General features: G+C 40.5%; 1 pseudogene; it reads left to right on the forward strand.

Annotated features, from left to right (window-relative positions):
* Nucleotides 1-1234, forward strand: part of LOC101588916 — a 62441-nt pseudogene extending 61207 nt beyond the window's left edge.
* The last annotated feature ends 9457 nt before the right edge of the window (nucleotides 1235-10691 follow it).

The following is a 10691-nucleotide window of genomic DNA, read 5'->3' on the forward strand; positions in this document are numbered from 1 at the left end:
GAAGGGTCTACAGGGTGTTCAGGGTCTCACTGCTAGATCGGACACGTAGTGGTCCTCCTGTTTACAGCCTCCCAAGAGCTGGGATTACAGGTGTGCGCCACCACGCCCAGTCTCAACTGCCATCTTAGCACGTCCTGGGGACGGGGCCAGCACGGCAGGCCTGGGGATTGAACCCCCAGCCCCTGAGCTTGCTTGCAGGGGCTTTAATCCGCTGAGCTATTTGGCCGGGCCCCCTCTTGGTCTTCATAGACTGTCTACCCAAGTAGGTCCGCAAGCACAAGCTGGCAGTAGCCATGAAACAGCTGGGACATGACATTGGTGTCATCCACAAGCACAACATTATTTATATTGCCAGTAAGAAATAGTAGGTTTTTAAGGGGTAGTAATTTAGGGTTGGAAAGTAGATTAAACCAAAAATTTTCAAAGATGACAATTCGATGAAGAAGATAAAAGTAATCTTACACAAATTTTTAAAGGACAATTGAATTATTTGCTCATGTAAAAGAATAGTTTTATGTTTTTCACATGTAAAACCATTAAAGTTTGAGGCTATGCATTTAAGCCCTATCATGTAATTTATTCTTCCTATGTACTTATTTCACAAAAACTTTCATTTCTGGGCCCTGAAAAGTAGCCAGCAAGGCCCTGAGACCAGGGGAGGGGAGCAAGAGGAAAACAGGGTAGGATGGCGCTCAAATTCCAATTGTGGCTGCCCCTTCCACTCCAGGGATAGCTCGGAATAGCAAGAAAAGGCCTGCTAGCCCTTCCCACAACGGGAAGGGAAAAGCTTTCCGGCCCTGGCTTTGCGCAGGGCATCAGCATGGAAGTCATGAGTGACAATAAAGTGGTGTCCTCTGAGTTTAGCACAGGCCCTGTGGAAAAAGCTGCCAAACCTTTGCCATTTAAGGATCACAGCTTTGTGCACTCTGGCCATAGTGGTGCAGTAGCTGGCAAGAAGAACAGAACCTGGAAGAACCTGAAACAAATTCTCGCCACTGAAAGGGCATTGACTCGGCAAGTGAATGATCCCAACTACTTCAGTACTGATGCTCCTGCATCCTGTAAACCAGCTGAGAAGTATTCTGATGTTTCAGGCCTCCTTGCGAACTACACAGACCCACAAAGCAAGCTGCGGTTCAGCACCATTGAAGAGTTTCCCTACATTTGGAGGCTGCCCTCCGATGTCATCACGGGCTACCTGGCCCTGAGGAAGGCCACCAGCATTGTTCCCTGAGCCTGAGAAGTGGAAACTGCTTCAAAGGGAGGCTTTGGACTCATGATTTTGTTTCATGGAAACAACTCATTCTGCTGTCAATCTGAAAATGCCAGTGCCGTGCCTTGGAAAGAATGTTTGGCTTTAATTTAAGAGTTTTTGCTGTGTTTTTCCTCCAAGTGTGATATTTCCTGTTGAACTAAATTATGCTTCAGTTATTGCTGCAAGTAAAATTGTTTGACAAGAAAATACAAAAAAAAAAAAAAAAAGTAGCCAGCACTCAGAACTTCAATTTTTTTTTTTCCACTGTGTGGTATAGGAGCAGTCTCAAAAATTGCTAGGCATTTTGAATTGCAAGTGGGAGCACATGCCTTCTCGCTACTCTGGAGTGTTTCCTAACCATTGTGCTCCAACTGCCCAAATTAAAAAGATATACAATCTCAGGTGGCTTTGTGTCACTTGCAGTTATTCCCAGCTATAGATATTTGAAGTAACCATAGCCCTCTATAAAATGGAGAGCATGGGTTTGAAGGAAGAAAAATTAAGACAACTTACGGAATCAAGAAGGCGCATTGTAAAAGACAACATTTGGTTAATTAAATACAAGGAGGGGTCGGCCAAATAGCTCGGCAGATTAAAGCACCTGCAAGCAGGAGCAGGGGCTGGGGGTTCGATTCCTGGGCCTGTCGTGCCAGCCCCGCCCCCGGGGTGCACTGAGACCACAATTGAGACTGGGCATGGTGGTGTGCGCCCGTAATCCCAGCTCTGGGAGGCTGTAAACAGGCGGATCACTATGAGTCTGATCAAGTAGAGAGACCCTGAACACCCTGTAGACCCTTCCCTAAACTACAAAAAAAGTCATTTATTTCAATGTCTTTAATACTAAAAAATTGAGATGTACAAAGAGAAAACAAATATAGACTCATACTCTAGCATTTACATATGCAGATATTTATGCCTGCATAACAGAGACACCCAGCATTTATGTGCAGAAAACTTGAAGACAATGTTGTAAAACACAAAGTCATTGAAGTGTTACTTGGAATTTACTTATTTTCTACTTTCCCTAATAAAATAAGCTACTAGAATTGCTTTTCAGCAACGGCAAAGGTCAACGTTACAAATATCTGGGACCACTTACCTTTAAACATCAATCAATGTTTCGTGCAACATGACATATATTTTGTAAGATATATTAGACAAAAATTAAATCCATGGGAATGATAATAAATGATTGTGGGAAAATTCAGATGGCAATGAATGCACATGAATATTTATCTGCTTTAAAAGTTTAATTGACACATTTATAAAGAATTTACTAAAGATTATTATATGTAGCATTTGACTTCAGATTTAAAATTTAGTATTTATGAAATATAGAACATATCTTCATGCAGGTTCTGATTTCTTTAACATTTATACGGTTTCATAAAGAATAGGAAACAAGATTTACTTCGTGATGCATATTCATTAAATTCTTTTACTGAAAGAATGACATTTTACTGTTTTATAAGTATTGATTCCTATTTTTATCTATGCCATATAAAACTAGCTTTATATGATTCTTGTATGAAGCTCATCTAAATAGTAATTAGAATGTTAAGAATGTCTGGAAACACTTTCATTAAGCATTCTTAATTCTCTTAGTACTTTTAATTACTTTGAGCAGATTATATCTGACATTTCTCACTCCGTTATCAATTCCGGTGCTAGAAGGTTGAGCCAATATCATCCTTGTTCAGTATTTGTAGCAAGAGAGTATAGCAGCTCCCTCCCAGGCAGATGGGCCCAATCATTTCTGGGAGTTAAAAATCTAACTTAGGAAGGAAAATTGAACTCAGCCTTGAACGGGTCTCATTGTTTCAGAAAAATAGAAACATAACTTAGAAAACCAGAATTTAACCAGCCAGGTGATTTTGCATTGGCCCTTTCTGCCCAGTCTCCCTTTTCCAAATCTCCTACACCTAAAGATGTGCCCAAAACCACAAACACCATAGCTGGCCACACAGCTGCTGGATTCCTGACCCCGGAGTCAATAAAACTTCACATTTCCTTGGGGCTGCTTATCTTGATGGTTTCACTAAAGGTTTTTTTGAACCTATCAGTATGAAGGGGGAATCTCTCAAGAACTGATAAATAAAGGGCATAAAATTTCTCTCCAAGATTTAAACTTTAAAACCAATGCATAATTGATCAGAGAAAAGCATGATGAACCATCTCAGAGTGACATGCTGTGTCGAGGCCCACAGGATGTGGGGTGGAAGACACAGGCTGGCGCTGTGAGGACCTGACAGCGCGCAGACTTCCTCGGAGGATGACAGCCCAGGCCTGTGCATGCGGAATCGGGCCTTTCCGATCGGGAGCGCAGATCAGAATTTTGACACAGGCAGCCCTCCAGAAACTGAACGTAGGGGAGAAAAAAGTCTTGCCGAGAGGAATAGCCTGACAGGTGTTTGCTATCAGAAAAGGTTAAAAAAAAAAAGTCACATCTTTTCGAAGATCTATTGATTATATGATACTCAGAGAGAATTGAAGGAATTGAATAAATAAGAAATACGAAGGAAAGCATTTAGAAATGCAAGAGCTGACATAGAAGAACATTTCCAAAGGTACGTTTATGTAGCTATCAGCACACTCCCCTGGCCTCTCAGGGATGCACGAGGTCAAGTGCCCTAAAATGCATGCAGGTTTGCAGCAGTTCACGGGATGTTAGTTAAAAAGCTATTCCTCCTTGAGCTCTTACAGGGAGCCTGCATTCCTTATCACCTGCAGCCATCTAAGAATGCCTGCTTTCTGCAAACCCAGTGAGTGAGTGCTAACAAAAAGCTAAAACTTGGTGAATCGCATTAGCTTATCCAGTACAACAGGGTTCCCTCTTTAGAAAAAGGATGTAGTTTGCCTCCCTGGAGGCACAATGGGAGAGAGTGGCAGAAGGAAGTGTTGACAGAATCCATCCCAGCACTGCCCAAGGAAAAGAAAAAGGAGCATGAAGGCTAAGAACAGCAAGTGCTTTGGCCCTTTATATTGCTGCTTGAATGAGGTCAGCGCCTGCTAGGATCTGGCCACACAGTATAAGTGGACAACAGGAGAAGGAAAGCATCATCCATGTTCACAGCAGACCGCATCACTGGCGTTACCACCCGAGCTACCCCAGGGTCAGATCAGTGGGTCGCTGGATTGTGAAAGGAGGACAAGACCTACTGTGAACTGTAGCAGAGGGGTCTCCAGGTGGCTCGCTGTTTTGGATCATTCTGAAACCACACCCACCCCATCTCACATGACCCTGCAAAAACTTTTCCATGCAACCAGTCCCTGGTGCCAAATAATTTAAAGCACTGCTTTATAAGACTAGCTCTATAGCATAGAGATGCCTCTCTTTTTACTCTTGTAATGTTATAGTTCAACAAACTAAATATCCTCTTTATTCTCTGTTTATATCTAGTAAGAAGCTTTGGGTTATATTTTTAATTCTCACATGCATGGGCCCCTAGGATTAAAATTCATTAATGAATGAGATTTTGTTCTATGTAGTAATAATTTCTTATGAATCAATGAACTAGGGCTGGCCAAATAGCTCAGTGGACTAAAGTGCCTGCAAGCAGGCACAGGAGCCAGGGGTTCAATCCCTGGGCCTGCCATGCCAGCCCCACCCCCCCAGGGCACACTAAGCAATTGAGACTGGGAGTGGTGGCACACACCCATAATCCTAGCCATTGAGAGGCTGTAAACTGGTGAATCACTATAAGTCTGATTTAGTAGAGAGAACCTGAACACCCTGTAGCCCCTTGCCTGAAATACAAAAATAATAATAATAATAATAATAGTAATAATAATAAACTGACATGTGTTTATATCAGTTGAGTTAATTTGCTCAATAAACATATAACATGCTACCAATGCGTATGAGGTTAAACCTAAAAAAGAAAACCTTTCCACTTCTACAAAGCCTAAGAGTGAGAAGTAGGTCACCTTAACTTTACCATAGCAATAACATTGTGAAAGGAGGACAGTGAAACTCCAAGAGCCAGAGGCTTCACAGTCCTGGCCCGCAAGCCACAGCCTTCCCTTGTTGTCTAAAGCAACAGCCACAACAGCCACAGCTGGAAAAAGGGTGATGCACCAGCCAAGCTTGCAAAAGAAGCACATTATGAAATGTGGCCCGTCACTTCCCTCTGAGTCCCTCAGAAAGCAACGCTCCCCCTACTAAACATACCATCACCACTTCTCATTCGGTTCAAATCCACTTGTCCAAGAATTCTAGTCTTTCAAACATGAAGCATTTCACCCTCCTGCAGTGGTTCAAATTAAGGGGTTTTTAAATGTATTGACTCATTCCAGGCTTATCCAAAGTTTAACAAGGTGGCATTAACTCCGCCAGCTCCCTAAGCAGCCCTTCTCAGCATGTAATCCAAGCCACGTCTGTGTCAGAATTACCGGTGCGCCTGTCAAAATGAAGATTCCGCTAAGCCCCTTGGGGAATTGTATGCAGACTGAGATTTCATACGTATGAAGCTGAAATGTGAGTAACATCCCATTCCCTTAATTCCTGGAATGTGGTGAGTATTAGTGTCAAGTTATTTTCCCTAAAGGTTTTAGCTGTACTTCTTGCCCTGACTATTTGAGTCATCTGAAAATATACCCATGCAAACCTTCAGCAAAGTGTGCATGTGATGCACAGTTATGGAATACACCCACCAGCAAGGAGATAGGATCTGTATTATGCTATAAACTCTTAGAGTTCTATACGCCTTCAGCAAAGAAAACCAGCACCTTTGGGAATAAGCTTCCTACACCCGGATTTTTAAAGCCACCCACCCGATCTTAAGGTGAATGCAACCCATAAAAGCCACTATGTGCCTTTCATTTCTCTATTCATAGAAGTTTCTTCTTTCTCTGGGGTTTTGTGAGATAACTTTGATATAAAGACCCAATTTTGAATTATCTTAAATATCAAAATTTAAATCACGAACATGGACTTTACTGGAAAAGTGGCCACTTAACATTCCAGAATGCAAATACAGGAGAAAAATAAACTGTCTTGTCTATAAATGAGAAGTCAAGCGATGCCTGCAGAATTGTACTCTACCTCTTGAAGGGCCCTGGAAGCAGACCGCTTCTGGAAATGAATGAATACGGCAGGACTAAACACTTTTTCCCTGTTTCAGTCCTGTTTTGTTGATGAACATAGGTAAATTTGTAGTTCTTGGTTGTCATAGACTTAACTGCCTAAAGTAGCTATGAGCTCCATGAGCCAGTTTAGATTTAAAATTCAGTTTCTCATGTATCTGCTGAGCGTGCATGTGATGTACAGGTATGGAATACACCCACCAGCAAGGAGATAGGATCTGTCTTATGCTATAAACTCTTAGAGTTCAGTTCTATTGTCTCCGGTGGATGAAAAAATCAAATGCAAGAGACATACATGACTTGCCCCCTGCTTTATATTTAATTAGAGGAAAACCAGGAAAAGAATTAAAACTAAATTTCAGGTCTTGTATACTGACATGAATGAATGTGTCAATGATCACAATATTAATTAATTGGTATAGATGCAAAAATCATTGATCAATGTCTAGAAGACAGATATTTCTTTGGAGATGTGTAAGTTAATTTATCTAGTTCTCTAGGGAAACTGAACAGCTGGCACGACACTACTTAGTCTAGCCATGTGGTAGCAGCTGCAGAGGTAAGTTACCAAGGATACAATACCATTAGCTGACAGAAATAGAAGGTCCACATGTGTGTGGAATACGTGTGTGATAGTATAAATCTAAAAAGGAAATTATACCAATAAATTTAGGTCACAAGGTTCACAGTAGTATTCAATACATTTGAAATGTCACTTAGTGTGGAGAATTTTCAGTGCGGACGTGTGAGGTAATCCTTTTAGAAGAGGGTTGTCTTGCTGGGGAGGAAATGCTTTTTTAAAAATGTATTTAGTTCAAGGTCTACAGGGTCTCACTACACAGATTGGACTCATAGAGATCCTTCTGTTTTCAGTCTCCCAAGAGCTGTGATTACAGGTATGTGCCTCAATGGCCAGCTCAGCGTGCCCCGGGGGCGAGGCCAGTATGGCACTCCAGGGATCAAACCCCGGTCTCTGTGTCTGCCTAAGCAGGCACTTTAATCAACTCAGCTATCTTGCTGGCCCTAGGAAATGCTTCCATGCAGTGCTGAAGAGAATACACTGAAGACAAGGAAGGCACAATCTGGAGAGGGCTCAGGTCAAGCTGAATCTGTCTCACCTACGTAAATTGCTTTGGTGAACATGAATGACAAATTTGGATTTTGCACATGCATCGAGTGGATTAAAAACATGCCAACTACATATGGATAGCTATTTCTCATAAGTTACCACATGGTATTTTATTCATTAGCATACACTACCAATATTCAACTTTCTCACCCTAAAAACATCATCAAGAGAGCTAAAGGAATTTCAAATTCCAACACTTCTTACAACAAAAACTAACACGTGATAATGAAATAACAAAAACTAAGGTGCATCTATCTCTGTGATAAAGAAAGATTAACTTCATTTTTGTCATAAAACCAAAAAGAAATTAATAGAACACTATTTTGGTTTCCAAACTACAACTGACAACAAATGTTGGTGACATTCTAGCAAGTTTGGCAGAAGAGAATTTTGTTATTCATCTTTGGACAATCTTATTTTTTCTTTAAATTAAAGAAAAATGGAGGAAATATTTAGTACCTCTTCATCAATGGATTTTCTCATCATTCATATTACGTGAGAATACATATACCACACTTCTGCACATTTAACCTGGTAGACTCTGAGAATTTCTTACCCAGTTCTCCCCTGTATGACTAACAGAAACTGAACGATGTGCCTAGCTACAAAATCCACATTTCTCACATGCCCTTATATATGACAGCAGCCACTAAAATACCCAGGAAATTTTGGAATTAGGCTTTCTTTTCTCCTTGTCCACCCCACCTTATCCACCTTGTCCATCCCTCTCTTGAACTCAGTTATGATAGACATACTTTTCTTCTCTTTTCTTTCCCTCCTCTCTTCTGTTTTTCTCTTCTCTTTTCCTGTAGATTGAATCCGGGAACTTCATACTGAGCTACATTCCCAGCCCTTTCCTGTTTTTTCTATTTTGACACAGGATCTCATAGGCTGCAGTCAACTTTTATAATCCTCTTCACCCAGCCCACCAGAGTGTTGGTACTACAGCAGAGAGCCATCAAGCCAGCCATGATGAGGAATTGCTTGAAACCATTTTGAGTTATAAAATACCTCTGGGCTGTAAATTAAGTGTTAATGATTCTTGGAGGAGATAAGCATCCCCAGTGAAAGCAAACCTGCATCTTGTGTTGGCTCAGTTATGATAGACATACTTTTCTTTTCTTCTCTTTTCTTTTCCCTCCTCTCTTCTGTTTTTCTTTCTTTCTTTTTCTTTTTCTTTTCTTTCTTTTTTTTTTTTTTGGCAGAACCAGGGATTGAACTCAGACCCTTGCACTTGCCAGAGAAGCACTTATTCTACTAAACCATTTCCCCAGCCCCTTCTCTTCTGTTTTTCTGAGCTCATTCTGTGGCAGGTCTTGTAAACCTTCTCTAAGCCATTGTTCTCTCTGGTTAATGACTCTAAAAGTAAGCCACATTTCAAACATATTCTGTTTTATAAAACCTTTACAATCAAAAACAAAAACCTCTACAATCAATTCATAAAGTTCAAGAACAACAATATAAAAGGCAACATAAAAATATATAAAATATGCAAATTATTTTAATTAAATTGAAGTTATGTAAGCTTTAAGTTTAAACAATATTAAAACTACTAATTTGAAATAAAAACTGAATGCTCAAAATTGTCTCAAACAGACACTGAAAACTAAGCAGGCTAAAAATATGGAAAAATGAGGATATTCTCAAAGAATTTACTCCAAGGAAAAAATGTAAGGCTCAGAAAGAGTTATAGATAAATTCCCCCAGAGTTTTCAGTAATAAGATTTTACACTTTAAAATGTTTAGAAAGTAAATTGGGGGTGGCAAGAGTTGATAGACATGGAAATAATTGAAGGATGTTATATGCACGTATGAATCAGCCAAAATGACACTCATTAATCTGTATAGGCAACTGAAAACAGTGAAAAGGAAAAGCATCCAGAACTAGTTTCACTGAGCTATCCAGCTTATTGTTGATTGTTGTTGTGATGTAGATTTTGTCTGTAATTATAAAGGCTCTCTCTTTCTAAATTTTGTAATATTTCATAGACAGATAAATTAAAAGACAAGACCCAAAAAGTCAGTCTAAGTGAATTGGTCCAGTTCACAAAGTTTCCCAGGAATTCCCTGCAATGGCTTCCACTTACTCTTCACTTATTCATCTTGGACTGGAGTCAGTACTGGCAGCCCCTTCCTTGCAGTCACTGGAGTTGGGAGGGGAGGAGAGGGGAGGAGTGTGTGGCTCAGCCTCTACCCAGGACTGCGCCGGCATGTAAACCAGCCCTCACTCATGGGCAAACTGAGGGCTCAGGGTCTGAATTCTGTTAGCTGATTTTATTCCAAACACTATTTCATCCTCATTGGAAAGAAAAGCAATCCAATACCTGAAAAGCCGTGTTGCACTGCCAACCCAGCAGGGACACAGCACCATTTCTTACCCAGAGGTGCTAAATCAATTATGGTGTGTATTAATGAAAGATGAAGGGACATGTATTAGAAGCTCAATGACAGTTATGTGCGGCAAGGACAAATATGCAGAGTTGAAATATATTATTCTTGTAAGACTGTTACAAGCTCAGAAAAGGAGACAAAAAACTACCTGAAAATTCAGAAAGCAGTTTCAACAGTAATATTCTTTAGTATGTAAATGATAATTTCTTACTTTAACATACAGATTATTATTGCCTGAAACATGTTCTTTCTAAAATTATATTCAAACCTAACCGTTGAGCAATATGAACTCAACTAAAAGGAAAATCTATCAATGACATAAATTAATATTTTTGGGCATTCAGATATTTTAAACTCTCAAGTATTTTTACACGGATTATTCAATTCACAAAGGAATAATGTAAACATTACACTGTGGTTGTTAGAATTGTTACTCCTGAATTATATTTGGTTTCATCAATCAAACTGGGACTAGAGGGCTGGCCAGACAGCTCAGTGGAGTAAAGTACCTGCTTAAGCAGACGCAAGGACCGCGGCTCGATCTCCGGCATGCTGTGCTGGCCCCGCCCCCGGGGTGCAATGAGACAGCGAATGAGACTGGGCACACCTGCAATCCCAGCTCTTGGGAGGTTGAAAACAGGAGCACTACGAGTCCGGTCTACATAGTGAGACCCTGTCGACCCTGAACCAAAATAAACACAGGGAAAAAAAATGGGACCAGAGAGATCACGTGACTTTATCCAGATCATACATGTAACAAATCCTTGGTGAACCCAGGATCATTTACACATTTAAAGCTGATGTGTAAGAACCAAAAGTTCTATTTTTTAA

The sequence above is a fragment of the Octodon degus genome, unplaced genomic scaffold (assembly GCF_000260255.1).
Source record: "Octodon degus isolate 3935 unplaced genomic scaffold, OctDeg1.0 scaffold00001, whole genome shotgun sequence".
Classification (NCBI taxonomy): Eukaryota; Metazoa; Chordata; class Mammalia; order Rodentia; family Octodontidae; genus Octodon; species Octodon degus.